Source organism: Dermochelys coriacea, chromosome 1, assembly GCF_009764565.3.
Source record: "Dermochelys coriacea isolate rDerCor1 chromosome 1, rDerCor1.pri.v4, whole genome shotgun sequence".
Lineage (NCBI taxonomy): Eukaryota > Metazoa > Chordata > Testudines > Dermochelyidae > Dermochelys > Dermochelys coriacea.
The window spans coordinates 166,252,499-166,275,513 of NC_050068.2; the positions used below are offsets into that span (position 1 = coordinate 166,252,499).

The 23,015-nt window shown below is 39.3% G+C and overlaps 1 protein-coding gene across 6 annotated transcripts in view; it reads left to right on the forward strand.

The window, feature by feature from the left end:
• TIAM1 (TIAM Rac1 associated GEF 1) overlaps positions 1–23,015 on the forward strand; it is a 272,534-nt gene that overhangs the window by 146,895 nt on the left and 102,624 nt on the right. For 5 of the 6 annotated variants that reach the window (XM_043508816.1, XM_038375199.2, XM_043508788.1 and 2 more), the window contains one exon: positions 22,602–22,780. The gene's annotated coding sequence lies outside the window, so the exon portion shown is untranslated. Of the gene's footprint in view, positions 1–8,349; positions 8,361–22,601; positions 22,781–23,015 lie in introns of those variants that run through there. The other variant, XM_043508784.1, reaches the window with a different exon arrangement.

A 23,015-nucleotide genomic window follows, 5' to 3' on the forward strand; every position in this document is an offset into this window, starting at 1 on the left:
GTCACCTACTACAGGACAGGCCCAACAAAGAAAGTAACAGAACGCCACTAGCTGTCACCTTCAGCCCCCAACTTAAACCGCTCCAGTGCATCATCAAGGATCTACAACCTATTCTGAAGGACGATCCCTCATTCTCACAGATTGTGGGAGACAGGCCAGTCCTCGCTGACAGACAGCCCCCCAGCCTGAAGCAAATACTCACCAGCAATCACACACCATACAACAAAGACACTAACCCAGGAACCTATCCTTGCAAGGAAGCCCGTTGCCAACTGTGTCCACATATCTATTCAAGGGACAGCATCATAGGACCTAATCACATCAGCCACACCATAAGAGTCTGGTTCATCTGCACATCTACTAATGTGATATATGCCAACAATGCCCCTCTGCCATGTACATTGGCCAAACTGGACAATCTCTATACAAAAGAATAAATGGACACAAATCAGACATCAAGAATTATAACATTCTCAGACTGATTTTTGAAAAATTCAACCTCCCTGGTCACTCAGTTTCAGACCTAAAAGTCGCAATTCTCCAACAAAAAAAACTTCAAAAACAGACTCCAACGAGAAACTGCAAATTGGAATTAATTTGCAAACTGGACACCATTAAATTAGGCTTGAATAAAGACTGGGAGTGGATGGGTCATTACGCAAAGTAAAAACTATTTCCCCATGCTAGTTCCCCCCCCCCCACACACACACACACAGTTACTCACACTTTCTTGTCAACTGTTTGAAATGGGCCATCCTGATTATCACTACAAAAGGGGTTTTTTTCTCTTGCAGATAATAGCCCACCTTAATTAATTGGTCTTGTTACAGTTGGTATGGCAACACCCATTTTTTCATGTTCTCTGTGTATATATATCTTTCTACTGTATTTTCCACTCCATGCATCCAGTGAAGTGGGTTTTAGCCCACGGAAGCTTATGCCCAAATAAATTAGTTAATCTCTAAGGTGCCACAAGTACCTTACCTAGGTTTTTTTGCTGATACAGACTAACACGGCTACCATTCTGAAAGGCATGAAAAGTAATTCTTCCACTCTACTGCACGCTGATTAGGCCTCAACTGGAGTATTGTGTCCAGTTTTGGGCACCACATTTCAGGAAAGATGTAGACAAATTGGAGAAAGTCCAGAGAAGAGCAATAAATATGATTAAAGGTCTACAAAACATGACCTATGGGGGAAACTTGAAAAAATTGGGTGTGTTTAGTCTGGAAAAGAGAAGACGGGGGGGGGGGATATGATAACAGTTTTCAAGTATATAAAAGGTTGTTACAAGGAGGAGGGAGAAGAATTGTTCTTTTTAACCTCTGAGGAAGAATTGTTCTTTTTTAACCTAAAAGAAGCAATGGGGTTAAATTTCAGCAAGGGAGGTTTATGTTGGACATTAGGAAAAATTTCCTAACTGTCAGGTGTTTAAGCACTGGAATAAATTGCCTAGGGAGGTTGTGGAATCTCCATTATTGGAGATTAAGAGCAGGTTGGACAAACGCCTGTCAGGGATCGTCTAGATAATGCTTAGTCCTGCCATGAATTAAGGGGACTGGAATAGATGACCTCTCAAGGTCCCTTCGAGTCCTATGATTCTATGTTTCTATAAAAGTTGTATTGCTTTAATTATGCCAGTATAGTTAAAGCAGCACAACACCAGTTAGCGTGGACACAATTACATTGGTATCAATACTGATATACCTTACCCTCATATGGGAAGGAAAATAAGCCATCGTGGTATAAGGCACCTTTATATTAATATAAAGTTATCTTCACCAACATTAGGGGTTGTATTGGAAAAATTGTATCAGTAAAAAATCAGACTTCTAACTGACATTGTTATACCAGTGCAACAACTGTGTGTAGCCCAGGCCTAAAATTCTCTATTCTACATTTATTGTATACCTAAAACTCCCTTTAAGCTCCAGAAAAATTTTGGATTTGGAAGAAATATATACAAGGGCCAAAAGATACAGTAGTAACAGCAATACTTAGCATTTATATAGAGCTTTACGCTTCAAAACACTGTTTAAGCATTAGCTAATTCTCAAAACACCCTTGTAAAATGGGGATTATAATTCCTATTTTACAGATGAAAAAACTGAGAAACAAAGATTAATAGAGGGAGTAGTGAGTGGGGAAAGGAGAAAAATTTGCATTATTTAAATTTTGCATTAGTGCAAGGGATTAATATTTCAATCTCCACTTATTGGATGCCTCTTCTTAGATATTTTATTAGCTCCTGGTGGAATTAATGTTGTATTCTTCTGTACCAGTGTAATATCTTTAAAGATGCTCCACATTTTTCTTTAAAGCTAAATAGGTTATTCCTTACTTTTTAATTTAAAAATGCTATATATGTAAGTGTTTTTATCTAAAAGAGTGGCAAAAATGGTTCTGGTTGGAACATTTTTATTGGTCCATGCTTAAAACAACTTAAAATAAAACGTACAAAAATTAAAATGGGAGTCCTGTTGAGTTTTTATACAGCTGTTATGGATTTCTGGTCCACAAAGTTTCATCTCCTATTCATTGAGTTGGACTCTAAAAAAAAATTTATTACTTTCATGGAAATCATGATGAACTTATTGAAAAAGCCTGATGGACATCTTCTGCAATGCTGATCTCATTGGTATGTATAGACTCTGTGATATTGACGTTTTAGATTTTCATTTATGCCGAGTGTACATGACAAGATGTTAATGCGTTTGAAGGTCATTGTAAAGAATTGAATTAGCTCACATGATATTGACCACCACTTCGTGGTTATTGTAGTCCAGGACTAATCATGTTCATGTTCATGTTCATTATCATGTTCATCATCATGTCAGCTACAATTCAGTGATGAATAGTTAACATGATATTGAATGTGATTTGTCCAGGTCTTCATTAACCATATGATCGTGGTCAACATCTAGTTTACATACTTGATTCTTCATCACTGAGCTCAAACTCAGTTAACTTCTGTTTTTCTTCAAGTGATGATCCCTGTTGTATTCCACTGAGGGTTATACTCATGGCCCCCGTGCCATGCATCCGGAGAATTTGAAAGTAGTAGTGTCCATTGGTCCGTGCATGCGCCCATGCTCCATCTCATGGTTTCATTTGGATGATAAAGGGCGGGGCTAACCAACCGCACCCTCAGTTCCTTCTCACTACTGCCTGGTCGGAGTCAGAGCTGCTGGTGTCCTCTCATCTTTCTCTAATGCACTGTAAACAAAGACAACAACCTGTTTTTAGAATTGTACGTAGTTAATTTTGGTTATTTTTCAGTAGTTTTAGTCTTAGTGTTAGTTTTTAGGAATTAAGAGACACTGGGGTTCAAGAGCTGCACCTCCTGCCCGTGTTCATTCTCGGTCAGTGACAAGTACCATCTGTACTGCTTGGGAGAAACCTACCCTGCATCTAGGTGCAACATCTGCCTCTCCTTCCCAAGCCATACCTAGCAAGGCTGGGCTCTCTTCCTCAAGAAGCATTTCATGGAGGTTCATGAGGCTGGTATCAGATCCAGGTTGGGGAATCACCCCCGTACATCGGTCTCAGAAGTCCAGGAGTGTGCCCCTGACTACAGAGATCAAGTTTGGTTATGTAGGTACCAGAACTACAGACTCTATGCCTGGGGCCTAGTCGTGAAGCAAGGAAGCATGGGCATAAGCATGGTAGTAAGTTTTCCTCTAGGCCTAGAAAGGATGATGAGCCTTCCATTAATTCCACAGAGAAACGGTGTGTTCCAAGTCTCACAAGCACAACAAGAAGTCGTGCAAATAACCGGATCCACCAGTTCCATCCACTGAGTCACGTACACCTTCTGAGTCAGTATCCCCTAGATCAAGTGAACCATTGGTCCTGAAGCAGTCATCCATTCCAGCTCTTGTTCTGACTGCAAAGTGCGTGCCTCTGACATTGGGGAGGTTGCATAGGCGCCGACTTTCCCTCTGCCCGTGGGTGCTCGACCCCCACACCCTGCCCCGCCTCTTCCTGCTCCTGCACCACCATTGCCCCACCCCCATTCCACCCCTTCCCCAAAGTCCCCTCATCACCCTGCCTTTTCCAACCCCAACCCCGCCCCCTTCCTGGCCCCATTTCACCCCCTTTCCTCAAGTCCCCGCCCCTGCCCTGCCTCTTCTCTGCCTCCTCCCCTGAGCGCGCCATGTCCCCGTTCCTCCCACTCCCTCCCGGAAAGTCCTAAGCACTGCCAAACAGGTGGCAGATGGGTGGGAAGTGCTGGTAGGGATGGGGAGGAGCGGGGATGCAGCGCGGTCAGGGGAGAAAGAGGGGTGGGGGCAGGGGAAGCTTGCTGCTGGTGGGTGCGGAGCACCTGCTAATTTTTCCCCTCGGTGCTCCAGCCCCAGAGCACCCACAGAGTCGGCGCCTACGGGAGGTTGGTGTTGGTGCTTGGGTGAAGTGTTGCAACTTGAGGCAAAGTGGAAGTGTTTCACCTCCACGGCTAGGCAGAGAGGTCTTGTCCCTGATGATGTGAACATTTCCCTTCTCTTAGAGTACCTTCTGCCTCTGAAGACTTCAGGGCTCACACTCAATTCCATTAAGATACACATGACAGCTATTATTGCTTTTCACCACCTTGTGGAAGGACGCTTTGTATTTACTCACCCATGGCTTAGCAGGTTTTAGAAAGGCCTTAGAACTCATCCACCTGTTCAACCTACTGCTCCCCAGTGGGACCTTAGCCTTGTCCTCTTGACATTAATGAAATTACCCTTTGAACCTCTGGCTTCCTGTCTCTCTTTTCCATGAAGGTCACCTTCCTGGTAGCTGTTACTTCCAGAAGAATGGGAAGGAGACTTGGGGACCATGATGGCTGACCCCTCCCCCTTTTACCATATTTAAAAAGGACAAAGTTTCCCTGTGTCTGCACCCCAAGTTTCTACCAAAGGTGATATATAGTTTTCATCTCAAGCAATCTACATACTAACCTATTTTTTCCAAAACCTCACATCTTGGTAGAGGAGTGGCACCTTTGCTCCCTCAACATCTGCAGGACCTCGGCTTTTTACCTACACAGGACAAGACCATTAAGGAAGTCCCCTAGACTGCTTATCACTGTAGTTGAACAGATTAAAGGGCAGGAGATCTCCCCACAGAAGATCTCTAAGTGGGGTTTGGGTTGCATTACACTCTGCTGTTGGTTATCAGGACTGTCCCCACCCCTTGGAGTGAAGGCCCATTCCATGAGAGCACATGCATCAACTACGGCCATCCTGCACAAGGTACCACTTCCAGACATATGTAGGGCAGCCACATGGAATTGGGTACATACCTTCACTTCACATTATGCCTTGATGCAAGACTCTGCAACGGATGCTTTGTTTGGTGCAGCTGTCCTCAGTTTGGTGCAGCTATCCTCTGTTCAACCATTCCATCATTTTTCCTCACACCCTCTACCTACTTAAGTATTGCTTGCTAAATCATCCTCAATGGCATACCTTAAGGACCATCACTTGAAGAAGAAGAGGAGGTTACTTACCTGTAACTGGAGGTTCTTAGAGATGTGTGGTCTCCAACTGTATTCCAGTCCTTCCCTCCTCTCCCTCTGTTGTGGATCTGTTCAATTTACAGTGGAGTAGGAACTGAAGGCATGGTCGGTCCACTCCATCCTTTGTCGTCTTGGACAAAACCATGAGGTAGACCAAGGGCACATGCACGGTTCTGCAGACACTACTACTTTCAAATTCTCTGACTCCAGATGTGTGGCCCATGCGTATAACCCTCAGCAGAATACAGATAGGGACCACACATCTCAAAGAACCTCCAGGTAAGTAACCTCCTCTTGTTTAAGTCAGTCCTTAGGTTGAAGTGCATGCATTTACCCCACAGCTAGTCTTGGTTAGGTTTGGTTCAGTTGAAAGCAGTTTTGGCTGAATCTGAAAATACTTAAATATTTGTTTTTGTAGACATTAATCTGCTTGCAAATAAATTTCAAAGCTCACTCTAGTGAGGGACATTTCTCTAAACGCTGAGAGATATTAAAACATGTGGATTGGGATAATCTCTGCTATACCTTGAGTTGGTTTGGTTTTGGTTCTTAAATTCATCATTTTGATACCTTTGTTATACAAAATCCCCCTTCATGAATTATAGCCAGTGAAGATCTATTAACACTTTGTACACAGGAAACAGACAAGGATGTTCTCTGTGTTCACACTATTTTAGTTTATTTTAGCATTGACTTCTGTTAATTGCAATTCAGTACAATCCTATTGCAAAAGGTTTAAATGTGAGTTAAACTAGGAAATCTGTTCTTACATGAAAATGAACTCCTAGTTTACTTTTCATATAATAGGGTATCTGTAAACAAGGTATTTTCTATTGAAACATTTTCCTACATCTCATGTTGTTGAATTATTCAATGGCAAAATTTCTTAGTCGAAAACATTTTGTTTGCTAGTTGATTTTGATGACTAGTCTTGAAATGTTGGACGCTGAAGTGGATTTCTACTGTATTAGTATTTCAGCATTGGATCAAGTTATTGGCTGACAGGTTAAACTGAGTGCTTTTCTTTGGGTCTCCATTAATCCTCCTCTGGAAATTCAGTTGAAAATTCTAACATTGATGATGGTTCTATAGTTTAATATACATGCTAAAGATCATATTCTACATTGATCAATGCATGAAACTTCCCATTAAAATAATGGGGAATTTTGCATGAAAATCTATTTTTTTTTAAATCAAAGGTTTTTGTAAGGTTGCCCATCAGCGTGTATTGAATGTAAAAACTGATGATAAGATCCCGATGCTGCATAGAGTTAAGCAATTCAGTTGCATGAGTAATCCAATTGAAGTCAACAAGAGTTTCCCCATTAACTTTATTAGGAGCAGGTTAAACTAATGCTGAGCATTTTTAAACCCCCCACCATATCTATATATATCTATATATATTTTTAATCATTCCCTTACAGATGCACACTTTGCATTTCTGTGGGGGAAAACAAGAACATGTATTCTAGAAAACTTACACAAATTAATTAAATTTGAAGTAGATTTGGCAAGCAATCTAATACTGCCATTTTTTTCCTGTTGAAACTTTCATCCAAATGTTTCTTGGTAATATAAAAATATTCCAGAATGCAGTTCTTATCAAAATAAACGGGCAGTCTAAACTATAGCTACACCTTTTCCTTTGGAAGTACCCTACCCCCTGTGTTAGCATTTTCTATGTTTTTGTTGTTGTTGGACAGAGAAATGTCAGGGTACATTTCTTGAAAGCAAAGGAATGAATGAATAATATCTTTATCCATTGTTCCTGAAACTCGTTATGGGCCATTTTAAAAAAAACTATTATGTTGGGCCTAAAAAAACCCACCAGTGCACGTATTGTCCACTTGAAGACAAGTTTAAGGAAGAGGATCAAATAAATGGGACTGCTGTGTTATGCATAGGTAATATTTGTATTTTTTTTCTAAGAACAAATAATTTGCTATACAGTGTTAAACAGTTTTGTAAAAACAGAACATAATTAATGTCACTGTGCTGCCTTCGGCTGTCTTATCTCCCCTTGTGTTTCTGTAGTATCTGAAGCACTCTTTACCAATATTATGATAATCATTGTAACTTTTTGTACCTTTCAGATGTTCCAAATCCTGTTAGTTCTTTTTTCTAGTGCTTAGTATTTGAGTTAATTTTATACTTGGGCATAATGTTGTTCATCAAATTAAGCAGCAGATTTTATAAATGGCTCCAAAACAAGTGCTTTTGTTATTCTGGAGATTATAGACATTGTTTTCTGGATGCACTGTTTTAATTTATTCCTGCATAGAAGTCTCCAAATTATGCTCTCACTTAGAGACACTGAATGACACATCACTATCCTGCATTTCACCAAGAAGGATAGACAGAAATTATTTTTATGTGTTGTGTATACACCTACATTGGACTTGTGTAGAAGGTACAAGAGATATTTGAAAAAAAAGAATAAAGGAGAGTCTGGTATTTACTAAACCCTGTCAAATAAAAGGCCTTCTAGTGGGGACATGAAAAATCCATTAACACATTTGGCCAAAAATTTCTTTCATTCCAATATATAAACAAACACTTCCAATATATAAACAAACGATTGCACAGATTTTTTTCTCTCTTTTAGCTATGCACTTTTTTAGATGTCACTTGCAACATTTTTCCTAGGCACTAATAAAGAACTTAACAAAGCTCTCGGACTAGTTTTCTGGCTTGGTTAGGGGGAGTTGTTTTCTTTAAAAATAGAAGATTACTTTCAATAAATTTTGTAAAGTCGAATGTTCTGCTGGGAAAAGTATACAATGGGCAAACTTCAGAAACTGGAGTGGAATACGAAAGTGAATATACATTCCTGTGCATGTTTTCAGAAGGTGAGGAATAGGTTCAGACATGTTAAAGCCTGGATAAAAAGTGATATAATTTTCTCTTCCATTCCCACAGCTGGGTGTAGGTAAGATACACCATGCTTTTGTTTGTAACCTTTTCCCTAACTGGCCTGCTTGCAGATTCTGTATTTTGAAACCCCTAACATTTCTATTTGATGAGAGTACCCTACAGACCTGCAGCCATGCATTTTGCTTTGCTGTTGTGTTTCTGTCATGCTCAGCCACTTTTGAAATTCAAATTAAAAAATAAACTAAATTAATTCATTACTGTGTATCTTGCTATTTTTGTTTGGCTAGCAAGCAGTTAAAGCAACACTCCCAGCTCAAAAGTGACCTATGTTCAAACATACTGCCAAAAGGCTGTTCTAGGAAGAGCCTAACTTTTTGGATAGTTATTTGTTCTTACATGACTCGGTTGTGCTGTTCAAGAAATCATGTTTTCACCACATCAGACTCTGGTATGATAGTTCTGAGAAACAGTACTGTACCATAAACCTTTTTAATGCCACATATACAATTTTATATGTATTATATATATGTGCAACACACACACACACTCTCCCTTTATGTGTGAATGTATATGTAGGTGTTTTATATTTTTATATATATAGAAAAACAACAAAAACACAATGGTGGGCAGGGGAGCCCATAGGTCAAATGGCTCTCCTTGAAAGGGAATTGATAGGTGAAAAAGCAACATAATAAAATAAGAAAAAAATGGAATATTAAAGGAAAGAAAGAAAGACATCTATTAAATCTACAACATTCTGCAGTTATAGAGCCTATGGATGTCTTTTTTATTTATTTATTTTTTTAAAAGATTCTCATAAGATAGAAATTGAAGAATTTAAAACAGTACAAAGCAATGCCCAGGGGACAATGAGGAAATAATAGAGACAAAAGGGGGCGCCAAGAGCACAAAAATACCTCGGCCACTTCCTAGGAGTGGCGGAAAACACTGGTAGAGTTGAAGATAATAAAGCTGGACTCTATATATGGTGAATTCTCTCGTGCAACTTCCTATATGTCCCACCTTGTAACAAAAGCTATTCTGTGGTCAAGGACTGGGAATCCGATCTGGGTTCTGTTCCCAGTTCTGCTGCAGACACTCTGTGTGAATCTGAATAAATCATTTAATCTTTCTATTCCTCAGTTCCCTATCTGTGAACTAGGGCTAAAACTCCCTACCTCACATGAATATTGTGAGGGTAAATTAATTAATGATTGTGAGTTATTCAGACACTGTAGGAATGGGGCCAAATAATTACCTAGTTGGAAAGAAGAATTCAGTGGCATTAGTTCAGTTATTTGCAAGAGGAAAAACAATGAATCTTAAGTGCTTGCAGGGTTGGGTGTGTGGCACTCATTTATCTTTCTGCCTGACGTAAATTATTTTGTATTTCCTCCCCGGTCCTAGACTCTTTTAAAAATGATCTTGGGCCTCACGCTGACTGATCTTTCTCACCCACAACGTCCACTGACTACAAAAGAAGCCTTGGGTGCTGAGTAACTCTCAAAGTTAGGCTTATTAGGAGAGCTTGTATGCTACTTGTGATTATAAGTGAGAAACTGTAATATTACCAACTCCAAATGTTCAAAAATTATCAGTCAGGCCTCAAAGTCATGCAAATTAAAAACAAACAAATAATGCATCTTTTTATTTGCCTTCTGATGTCTGAGCCTGTGGGGTTCACACTTTTCAGCTTTACTCCGCAACCATGAAGGCTAGAAACTTCCTTTAAACAATATTTTTTGAAATAATAAAGCTGGGATTCTCCACCAGTCACTTGACTCCAGGGCTTTCAGAGAAAGAGCAAATATTATGAGGCTTATGATAAAATCGTGAGAATTGCGAACTCTGAATTTGAGAGACCAGCATGAAGTTATTTAGCTATTTGTAGGAAGCAAATTTGTTTCGCCCCATTCTCTCTCTCTCTCTTAACGTTATAATATTTTTATGAAAAAGAGCACTCTAGAATTATACAAACAATTGCGTATAAATTCAGGACTAGTGGATTGTTAATGTTATAATTATTGTAGGCTAATCTTGACAAAACCATATTTGTCTTTTTTTTTAAACCAAGGGCTAAATTCTGCCTCATTTACCCTTTGCTGTCCAGTGAAATCAATAAGACTACTTACAGAGTAAAATAAATTAATAAAGGTGGTGGAATCTGGCCCCAAATTATTCCCCAGCTGTCATTATAATAGTTTTTGTTGTATTTTACAATTATTGAAGAATCTCCAATTAAAATCACACCTCTCTTGTGATCTAATGTGGTAATAAATATCTGATCATGCTAAATGATGTCCCATGTATCAACTGATGGAGCAGGCTTTGAGATTATTGTAGGATACACATCATTCTTATTTTAAGTGTTAAATGACTTTTTTTCTAATTTGGTTAATCATACAAGGTATTCTCTAGCTACTCGCACATTTCAGACTTAATTTTGAGATTAATAATTAATCCTTAATGGCCTGTAAATCTGCGTAAGATTTCAAAGAAAGGAAGCTAATAAACTATGTGTCTATTATAAATCTAAGCCCCCAGATCAAGCAAACAGTATAAACCTCAGCAACAAATTACAGTTAGTGGATTTATTGTTTGCTATACCAAAACTGTCTAAATGTCAGTAGCTAATTGCAATCTTACATATGTCATCCGGGTGGTGCAAAGTGGTGTTGGGCGTATTACATAGGTTGGAATTAAAGATTACTTTTCTCCAACCAAGAAGTGATCTAACAGAGTCCTCTTCTGAACATAAAGCAATGACACAATTTTCTGTAGAACAACAACATGTTTGGTTGCTTTTTGGATGCCTTATATACATATCATTACTGTGGGAATTTGATGTGATAGCAAAAGATGTTAGGTGAGATGCCAACATGGATTGATTAAAATTGTAGCAAGTGACATAACTAAAGATTTGTCTAAAGCATAACACTTTTTCATATATTAATTTTTTGGGAAGGAGTTTGAAGACAAAAAGGTACATGGGTATACTTTTGAGAAGAATGTATGGAAGCCAGAATAATTGTTCTCTTGTCATAGAATATCAGGGGTTGGAAGGACCTCAGGAGGTCATCTAGTCCAACTCCCTGCTTAAAGCAGGACCAATCCTCAATTTTTGCCCTAGGTCCCTCAATGATTGAACTCACAATCCTGGGTTTAGCAGGTCAATGCTCAAACCACTGAGCTATCCCTCCCTTTGTTATTTCTAGTGTGGAAATAGGTGAGGAGAAGGGTGGAGGAAAGCTAGTTACTTCACTGAAGAATTTCCAGTTGCAAGCAAGTGAGTTAGTAATCAGCAAAGTTGATCCAAATATCTGACTCTTCAAACCGCATTATTTCTCCAAGGGCCTGATACACAAAGCCCTTTGTTGTTTTTGGAGTTGTTCATCTTCACTGTAGCCTGAAATTGGCAGTGCTGTGGCTTAGAGCATCAGCCATAGTGTAGCAAAAAGAGAACAAACATGTTGTGCCATGTTTGAATAACTAAACCCAGGGCTTCACTGGAGCGTCCAAACAATGAAATTCCACGCAACAGGGACTGGTGAAGAAAAGAGCAGTTTTTCTCTACTGTAGAACTTAAAGCACTATGGCAGGTGTGAAAAGAAGCGTAATGCTTCCAAGCACAGGTGTGTAAAAGGGAAGATTGAGGTCGTGTCTACATGAACGGTTCTGCTGGCACAGCTATATGCTTATCAGGGATCACACCTCTTCACACCCCAGACTGACATAGCTATGGCGGCAGAAGTCAGCAGGGTAGCCCTGGTCTGTGTTATGGGACCCTCCTTAGATTTCTGCATCACACAGAGGTATCTTTGCTTCAATGGCATAATGACGTCATGCACAAGAGGTAACTTTTCTTGAACCATATTTACCAGGATCTAAAGCTGGTTGAAAAATGGATAAAATAAAATGTGCAATGTTTTATTGGTTTTTCCTCCTTTCTGCTCCATTCCCCCCTCTTTTTTTACATTTTGCTTCTGAAAAAGGAGGTTGGGGAAGGAAAAAAAGATGGAGAAGGGGCAGAACAAAATGTTTTAAAATAAATTTTCATTTTGGTAAAAAAAAGTTATTTTTTGATCCAAAAAATTTTGCATTTGAAAAATTTCTACTTGCTTTCGTGTATTGTGAAGGAGCAGAGTGGTGAGGGGTTGCACTAGAGCCCAAGAGAGACTCTGCTAGGCTGCAAGCTGAACTTTTAAGTTTACAGAGGCTATTGCAGGTTCCCAGAACCTCCATAAGCCACCAGATGGTCATGTCTTTGTGTGTTCTTCTAATAGGGATTTGAGAATTGCAATTATATGAACATGGTCAACAGCTGGAATCCTGTAAGATTGTGATCTTTTCAAAAGGGATATGAGGGTCAATAGGAGACCCATGCAAGATTGAAAAGTTTTCTTTTCTTTACATTCAAATGTAAAATCTCCTTTTGGTTTTTGCCCTATCTTTTGGGATATTAGAACTATTGTATGGGGTTTTCTTTTAAAGTATGATTATGTTCCCAAAAAGTGATGAAAAAATGGCATCACCATCCTCTGCTTCCTGTTTGTCTTAAGAGTTTATATGGGATTACTGACAAAAATAAACCATTACTTCTCTTTTAGCACCATAAAACAAATACAACTATGGACAGGTGGTGCTGGAACCTTGAAGAGAGGGTGCAGAGTAAGAGGCTTTTGTGGAAGCTGTGACATGTGAAAGGAAGAAACTTTGATTTCAAAGTGTTTGAGAAAAAGAATAAATACAGAAGTCTATGGTGCTATCTTTAATACTCACACCAATGTAGTGGAATCTCTCTTCATGGTATAGCACCATTTTTAAACTGGACACTATCACTCATGCGCACACACACACTCACACCCTCACCGACAAAAGTGCAGCAAAACTGCAATAATCATGCCTCAATTTTATGAATCCAGCCCTTTGTTTGCTTGTGTGCAGTTAGTATGAATCCAGGATCTATTTCCACTTGGGATGTGTTGAATAATTTGCGTGTAACTTGAGAAAAGGTGAATAGGAGCAGTTTGTACATAACCATATTTGGGTACGTGTAGATTTACTCCAAAATACGTTTTCATTTGGGTTGGGAAGAATGCCACATAAAATATCAGTAGCTTTTCTCAGACAATACAATAATGTATCACTCTTTACATTTAAAGTGAAAGCTAGCTGTTTTTGTTTATTTTGGATCACTTACCCATGTGAGGCATTGAAATAATGAAATAACACATACCCTGCCAAAAATATAAAGTGCTATGTAGATGTACAGTATCCTCACCTGATGGAACTGCTGGTAATTTACTTCCCTGGCATTTCTAGTCAAAATGAATAATTTTTAGAATGATGGTTGTAAATGGTAAAGAACGACGGCACATGGAAAATGAATTTTAGAATTTCTTGACAAACATGAAGTACACTAATATTATGGCACCATGTAACGTTTTGTTTGCTACAGGATTGTAACCTGCAGCAGCTTCTATACCTAAGAAAAGGATTCTTGACACAGAAATGCAGGTAGAAGAGATTTTGCTGGTGGCCTTAATGAAAAAAGAACTGCATCACAGCTGACACTATGCATCTCTTCATTAACTAACTGTATTCAGTCAAACAGAACCTATTATGGTATCTGTAATAGACCATCTGCTAACTTCCCAGTAATGTTTCACACCCTTCTATTTGAAGATAAAGAGAACCTATGAGACCAGATCTTGCGATATGGAAATCTGAGTGGCGCAAAGGAGCTGGAATGTGGCCATAACTGTAATTGTAGTGTGCCGTAATTGTCATTCTCCCCTCCCACCCTTGCAGGTAGGAACGATCTCTGCTGACATAGAGGATATGTTGGGGACAGGGAGAGTCATGTTTGGGCAGGATGGTTCACAGGTCTGCTTAGCCAGTTCTCAGCTGGTACATGGTCACTTAGGGACCATTCACAGCTGAAGTAACTTAGAGCAGACCTAGGCCTTTCTGACTAATACTGAGGCAAGGGCTGGGGTGAGAGAATCACAATTACAGAATCAGGGAGCTATAACCGGTTCCCTAATGGTCTCTGTCTTCCTTGCATTAGTGGATCTCCGTGCTAGTGAGAATCTAGTCCATTGAGTTTATTGTTACCAGATTTTTGAAATTTGCTATAACCCAATATTTCAAAACATTGCTACCACAGCCCACATTATTCACATAGGAATTCCTTAATAAATATTGATAATTCATTCCCACCCATGGTTTTACATCTGGCAAGTCAGGCCAGCACATTAATTGTTAGTGTCTTTCAAATTCTCTGTGGATTCTGGTTACAAAATATTGTGTGGCCAGGGGAAAGTGCTCAAATTGAACAAAACTGTCATCTGGCCGGAAGATAGAACTTCCTGTGTCAGAACCAGAATCAGTCAAACTAAGGTAAACTTGTGATAAGAACAGATTTCTGCAGCTATGGCCCAATGTTCCTCTGTTGTCAGTGTGTGCAAGATATGATCTTGGTGTGAGTAGTTGGCTTTGACAATGCCAGGTTGTTGCTGACTATCAGGGTTGTGGATGTATGCTCTTTCTCCTACCGGTAGAAAAAGGGTAGGTGTTTTGTGTTATTGTAATATCTGGACTGGTGAATGTGCTCTTCTTTGATTGGTGTGTTGATATCAGGTCAAACCAGCAATATTTGGTCCTTCGCTTGGCCTATTCTGTTCCCACGTGCCCCCGAATGCATATTTATTATTCCAAATTTCAGTTATTATGGAACCACATGCCTTTCACTTTCACAGATGGGCTCCTGTTCATTCCTCATAGAATGTCCAGAACTCTTTTGCTTTATACAGAAACAAACATTTTTATTTTATTACTCAGCAAAGAATTTCCAGCACTGTAGACAACTAGCAAACTGTTGCAACCCTGACTGCTGTCATTTTCTTGTCCAGTACAGGTAAACTGGATATGACAATGTGAATGTATGCCTCAAATGTCTCCTCCATATTGTTATGCCCTGTCGGAAATAATCTGTTTAAGATACTAGTGACTGGCATATCCCTTCTAGGTTTGTGTTTAATCAAGTCATATTTTCTGCTGGGGCAATTTCATTCATAGCTTCGTGGCACTGTTGCAAGAGTTTTTTTATGATGGCCTCCATAGGCTTGTGGTTAGATGCCATTGTAACTTTTTCTCCTGTGCACATTGATGGAGGTGCTCCCCATGAGACACCATTGCCTATATCTCTCTTTCAGTCTATGCAGTTTATTTCTTTGGATGTGAGAGACTTTGATGTCGAAAACCCTGACTTCTCTTCTTGCAGAGAGACAGCCCCAGATCCTCACTTGGATATAGCCACCTGAACATTTCTTATGTGTGACTGTACTGCTTTTAAAAAAAAGCAATGAGGAGTCCGGTGGCACCTTAAAGACTAACAGATTTATTTGGGCGTAAGCTTTCATGGGTAGAAAACACACTTCTTCCCATTACTTCCACAGCCCCCATATCTGAGCATCTCACAATCTTCAATGTATTTATTCTTACAACACCCCCACACAATAGAGAGGTGCTGTTATGCCCATTTTATAGATGGTGAACTAAGGCACAGAGAGACTAAGTGATTTGGCCAAGGATGCACACGAAGTCTGTGATGGAGCAGGGAATTGAACCCAGGTTTCCAGCCAGTGCCCTTTCCACTGGAACATCCTTCCTCTCATAGCTGGGCAGTGTATCTGCACTGGCAATTAGTTGCTTTATTTTGGTGAAGGCAGAATGTTACTGGGCATCAGATTGAAACTCAGAATCTTTCTCTGAGAGGTCCCCAAACACCCCCAAAACTTCTGCAAGGTGTGGAATAAACATAAAGTAAATCACCACCCTTGATACTTTGCTTTGCGCAACACAACTTTTCAGTGGCCTCGTTTCAGTAACTGCTGCTACTTTAGCACTTTTTGTGTCTTACTTAAATAGCTTTTATATAGCTGAGCAAATGCAACCAAAATACTGAAGTTGCTCTGATCATGCATTTGCTTGGATTAACTTGACTCCTTTTTCTTTAGATCTCTCGAATGCCGCATGTGGGGTTCTTATCCCTCCATAGTATTCAAATTTGGGTATCTAAAATTAAGTATCTAAACCCATAGTTAGACACCTCATTAAGTGGCCTGATTTCTGAAGGTGCTTGGCCTCCATAGCTCCCATTCCAATATGAGCTATGAATACTCAGCCCTTCCTGAAAATCAAGCCACTTATTTGCATACTTAAATATGGATTTACAGTAAATACTTTTGATATCCATCTCTGATATGCCTTAATTTTTTTCTGTGTCTTTTAAATCTTATGTCCTCCGTTTATTTGTGTAGTTATACAATGGCTTTCCATTCACATAAGGAAAAGGTTTCAATTATTAATATTAGTTTCTAAAATAGTGCACTGTCTAATCTATGTCTGTGCTCCATTTTTTACTTTGTGTTCTGTATTTCTCTTACTGTGAGTAGTACTGTCGCATCCTAAGCTTCATTAGGTACTGGACATTTGCGTGTTTATCACTTAAGCAGTTATTCTCTTTCTATTTGACATTTTTAAAAAAATGTCTTTCATGTGACTACTTTGGTTGTTGTCTTTGATATATGTGTCTTTGGCACACCGCTGTACTGATAAGTATCAGCTGTTCTCTATTCACTTGGCACAAAAGAAAAGTATGTTTCAAGTTAATTTTAATAATAATACATAACTTTAAGATAAATGAATTAGAGCCAACTCTTATTTTACCTGCACTTTGAGGTATTTTTTTATTTTTTGAGAAATCCAATTGACTGTAAACATGTAGATGGGTCAATAGCTACTCTAATCACACCAGAGAAGGCAGAACAGGTCCTGCCAATCTTTCTCATTTCCTGCAGCTCCTCCTGTGGCTTAACATTGGTCTCTGCTTCCAAGGGCAGATTATGAAAGCCCCCACTTCCCGGGAATGGGCACACAAGCTCCTTTTTAACCTGTAGTAGGGCTCCAGGGAATTCCACTCAGTTTCCCTTGTTTTACTTATGGCTTACAATTTGAAATTAGAATCCTTTTCTTATGTTGCCCTGCTTCTCTTCTAATGTATAAGTCCTTGCTGATTTACCCTCTGGGAGAGAGGGGGATTTTCCCACCATTAATAATGGGGGGAGGAGGAGGAGGAAGAAGGGAGGGAAACTGAAAATACATAAAGATACCCCTGAAAACAATTTAAAAAAATCCTGGGAGTTACTCAAATACCACAGTACAAAAATAACAGAGCATTGAAAAGGTAGCTTTTCCCTTCACTGGCTACTTATTCTCCTCTTCCACAGATTCACCACCATGCCCCCATGGACCCTTGTTAACACCATTTTTCGGGTTTTGTTGACTTTATCTGTGATTCAAGGATGTTAACTGTCAGTTGTTATTGAGATTGCAGGTCTCCTGAGAGGGCTCATTTTTGTTTCTATTTATAGATATGTGTAAAAGTGTTGTTCAAGCTGGAGGAATAATTTATTTGACTAGTTTAGCTTCATTTTCTGTTAGTGAATTCTTCATGAATGGGCCATGATTTTCTTCAAATGGAGTCATTATTCAACATTTGTTTTCCAAAAAACTCCCATGGAAAACGTTGAGTCTTCTGGCTTGCTAGTGAGCAGTTTGTTGCAAATGTTTGAAATTCCAGCTCTGTTGGTCAGTTTTGATTAGACATCTGTCTCACTTCTCTTCTCTGGCCGGAGGAGCATATTCCTTCAGATCAGGTGCTAATCAGATAAAAGTTAAAACATCACTTTCAATGAATATTTGTCACTATTGGTTTAAAATTTACTGTTTCCACAACCAGCAGACTGGTTTGCTGGAATATTTACCAAAAGAAAACACAGACTGGGCATAAACACATCAAACTGAACTTATTTAAAAATCCGCTAGATCATGCAGTGCCTTACTGCCAAGCTCGGAGCCTCAGTGCTGTGCATAGTCTCATGGACTTAAAGTCACCGCTCATGTTAGTGAAGGGACATGGTCTCTAGTTACATTAAAGGGTCTAAATCATTACTCTGGCTTTGTACCAGTATTACACTGGCATAGAACAGGTGTGGTGGTATTGAGAATGCAGCCCAAAGTTACTTATTGATATTTAATATTTTCTATTTGAAATGGCTATGTGGTATCCTCCATTGGTCTATATAAACTGTGGAAGTTTATAATAGAATTACTGTGGGCTTCATAGAGCGGGATGATGGGTTGGGCTAATTATTAGTTTGTCTCACATCTGTAGATGTACTTTTGAAATGTTATTACTTTTCTAAAAATGTGTTTGTATTATAAAATAAGGAAGTGAAAATATAATTGAAAAAAGCTTATAATTCTCATAGTCATATCTGAATGTTTATTAGAGAAGTAATGGGCGTAATTCTGCAGCAAGAGAGATTTTGGTTGGATATTAGGAAAAACTTTCTAACAATAAGGGTAGTTAAGCTCTGGAATAGGCTTCCAAGGGAGGTGCTGGAGTCCCCATCGTTGGAAGCTTTAGACCATCCCTAACAGGGCTTTCTGTGATTCACATAATATTTACATTTTATTATTTTATGTATTATTATGTAATCCCATATTCCAAAGTTCTGCATTTCTGTTGACAGTTCATGAGCTGTTTCATTCTCCTGTATGTGTATTGGTTCTTTGGTACCAATGGGAAGTAATGTTTTTTTTGTCAGTAAGTCAACAGATATAACCCTGGTTACATGTAGGTAGCAAATGTGATGAATAAATTGCTGCTATTTTTATATAGTCACCTTTCTGACTGTAACCTCATTTTTAGGGACCTTACATCCAAACACACTGGGTTGATAGTTGCAATGTCAGTGGCCTAATTTTTAGTGCACACAACGCAAGTGGGAATTTTGGCTGCTCATCCTCTGAGAAATTATGTGGCCTGACTTTTCAGGATACTTTTTCATAGTCATTAAATGAATATTCACAAAGTTAATTTGGCCCGAATATCGCAAAGAACAGTGACTCAAAGGGGGCTACACATGTGAGTAAAAGTTAAGTACGTGTATGCAGGTTTCCAGGAACCAGGTCTGAGACTGCAAATTTAGGGTATTTTTGAAACCAGTAGTTTGGAAAAACTACATTTCAGATTTGGTGGGTTTTTTTAAGTTTTCCTGTAGTTGTTTACAACCGAGACATAAAGATTGAACATGGTCACTGACAAGTGTGTGTATTTTTGGGTCTGCAAGAGCACGTCCATACCATGCGCATCACTGTGTTATGTCATGTCCATGAATAGGCTGTCAATGCTCTGCTTGGTTCCACGCTCCACTAACTCTGTAGCATCCAGCAGAGCACTGAGCAAATGTTCTGTACAGGGGGGATGGTGCCCTACAGAGGGAACGAAGTTACTGGTACTGAGGGCTAGTCTACACTAGAAGCACTACAGAATGCAGCTGCACCGCTGTAGCGCGTCTGATGGAGAGAGCGCTCATGTTGGCTTGCTAAAGCCAGCTCTACAAGAGGTGGTAGCTGTGTCAACAGGAGAGCACTGCCCACACTGGTGCTTCAGTCGCTGTAAGTTATATTGCTCAGGGAGGTGGCTTATTCACACCCCTGAGCAACGTAAGTCATAACGACATGACTTGCAGTAGACAAGCCCCGAGTCTCTGTTCAGAACCCAGCTGTTCCCTCTCATGGGTGTGTGTGTGTCCCATCCCCTTCGCCTGTGGGGAGGCATTTCCCTTCTGTGCCACTCCTCCTGGGGAAGAAGCAGACCCCATTATTCCCATGAAGACCTTTCTGCTAGAATTCAAAATCTGCACCTGACTTGGGAATGTTGAAGAACTTCTGCTTTTGCAGAAAACCAAAGGGTGAGATGAAGCAATAAACTGGTAGTTGCAGTGTTTTCTAAGGTGTACTAGAGACAAAGTTAAGTATTAAACTGATTTTTTAAAAAAAAATGATTTTTGCATTTGGCAGAGTTCCTTTGAATTAGTAACTAATTAGTAACTAATAGGAGCTGACTCTACTGGAAAAGAATCACGAGATAATGATACATCATCAAGAAAGCATGTGTGCACATTCACACACATATTGATACAGATGTGGATAGATCTAGAGAGAGAAAGTGAGAGTAATCCAATTCCCTAAGTTGAAACACCCACTTGAATTTTTTCCCCTTTGAAAAAACAACTCTTTTCCTTTAGGTGTTCTAGTACTGAAATACTAAAAGAGAATTATTTGGTTAGGAGCAAAAACTTCATATGAAACAGTCAACATTATTATTACTATTATTTTAATTCTCATAAAAGTGACCAGGATTCTGATCTTTTTTTGCCAAATTTCAGATTGGAGCAGATTATTTCAGATGAATAACAAACTCTTCAAAAAAAACAAAAAACCAACAACTATAGAATGTAAAAGCTGATAATACTGCACTACAGTTTAGTTTTCTTTGAAAATAACTTATCTGTGGCAAATATAGATACAGCAGGGGGAAAAAAACAGAAGGTAAAACTTTTTTTCTTAAAAAATAAAGCATGTTAAATATACAATTATTTCCTACACATGAGACGCAGGTGGAAGGACACTTGCCTGTAGGACCTTGTTTTCCATCAAGATTCCAGCCTTGTAAATTATTGTCAGCTGGCATGATAATGAGTCCATTTCAATATAAATGAGCTTCATTTTATTAATTTCTGCCAGCAATACATGAACTTCTTTTCAGATCTCAACCAGCAGTTTGGGGGAGTGGGGAGTACGAGGGAGACATAAAGGGGAAGGCAAAAAATTAGAATTTTTTTAATTTAAAAAAGGAGTTGGTAACTCTCATCACTTCCTTTTGAGAATCCAACCAAGCGAGGATAAAAATGTAAATGGCATCATTGATCTATTCTGAATTCATCGTTCTTGTAATCTTTTGAAAATATGTAAAACCCATGTAATAATTCTGTTTGCAATGCTTCTTGATGATCCACTTCTTTCATTTGCCTCTTCGCCTTGCAACTTGGCTGCATAAAGGGAAATGTAATGACTTCAGAGCTTGATCCTGCAAAACAATGAGTACCCAAAAGTCCCACGGAATTTACAGTTCTTAGCATCTCACAGGATTGGACCATAAGGACCATACATCTACTGCAGCTGGGAATGAGCCTTCCAATGTGGGTAGATGGATTTGTGCTAGCAGGGCTCGAGCTAGTGCACTAAAAACAGCAGTATGGACGTTATGGCTCGAGTGACAACTCCGACTCTCAAGCCCCACCCAACCCCCTGGTTCTGAGCTTGGATATCTAGCCTGAGTCTCCACTGGAGCTGCAATGTCCATACCGCTATTTTTAGCATGCTAGCTCGAACCCTGCTAGCATGAATCTGTCTACCTAAGCGGGGAGGCCTACTCCCAGCTGCAGTGTAGACCTATGCTAGTGTCTAAGGAACACTTGGTAATGAACTTTTAAATGACATCAGGCCTAGGAGTTTGATCGTGCGTGCGTGTGTGCATGCGTGCGCGCATACACACACAAAAGTAACTTTAGGATTATTCACGTGTGTAAGTGAGTACAGAATCATCTCCTAGTCTGTTCCTTTAGTGTGCATAGTTTACCTCACAGTATACTCTGTATGTGTAAATTTTCTGTAATCTCTGACTCCTTTCATTATGTTCATTATACCGGTGTTACATTGCTGTGCATTTTAGTAAATTGTACAGATTGAACTATTGTTTGTGTTTAAAAAAAAAAAAAAAAAAAAAGAAGGCAGGACCTCTTCCTTAACCTAATTGTGAGCCATCTTCAGGCAGAAAGAAATACAAAATAGCCATGCACAGAATTCTGAGGGGAGTGTTGAGTATCTTTTATGTGGGACCCTGTTTAGTAACTTTTCTCTCTCCCACCCCCTCAAAAACCAACCAACCAAAACCAGAAAACCCAATACAAATGTAATTTTTCTGACCTGTCACTAAGACCCTCCAGTCCTGTATCATTCTGTTTGCTCTCAGCAGTCTCTTGTCAATTTCTATAAGATTCTTAAAGTGGTAAGAAAATGTATGGCGTGCATACTGTCGGTTTGGCTTCATAAAGTGTTAGACTGAGGTTTTCAGTGATTCTGCTATTGTCATTTTATATATATATATAATTTAAATACAGAATTTAAGCACTGTATTATATAATGTTTCTTAGGTAAGTGATGAAAATAGGACTTGGCAGAAAATGTCCTCCTTTCTAACAATTTTTGCTAATCCTTTGCCTATTTCTCTCTCTCCCTCCTCCCCCACCAGGTTTTTGGCATATATTCATAGACTCTGATGAGACAATAATGGAGGCGCTGAGTGGCAGGTGCTGACAGATTCTGTGGTTCCAGTAACTGTTCATTTTGACATCATTTGCAATTCTATACATCTAAATGCCACAATTCTCTTGGGGAAAGTTGCATTGGCTACCTGTACTGCCTTGTAAGGTATGTGTGTGTCTATGTATTTTCTTTAGGAGTTTGCTATGTTGTATATGGTTTGTGGGAGGGGGAAATTTGGAGAAACTGCATGTGGTTTATGGTTACCCCCATTTAGCAATACAAAAGCATTAGAATTTCTATCAAGCAGCTACTGATGACATCCTTTCCTCCCTCTCCCTCCTCACCTCCCATTTCCTCCCACTGCTTTTGAGTGGCCTGCAGGGCCTTTTTGGAGTACATC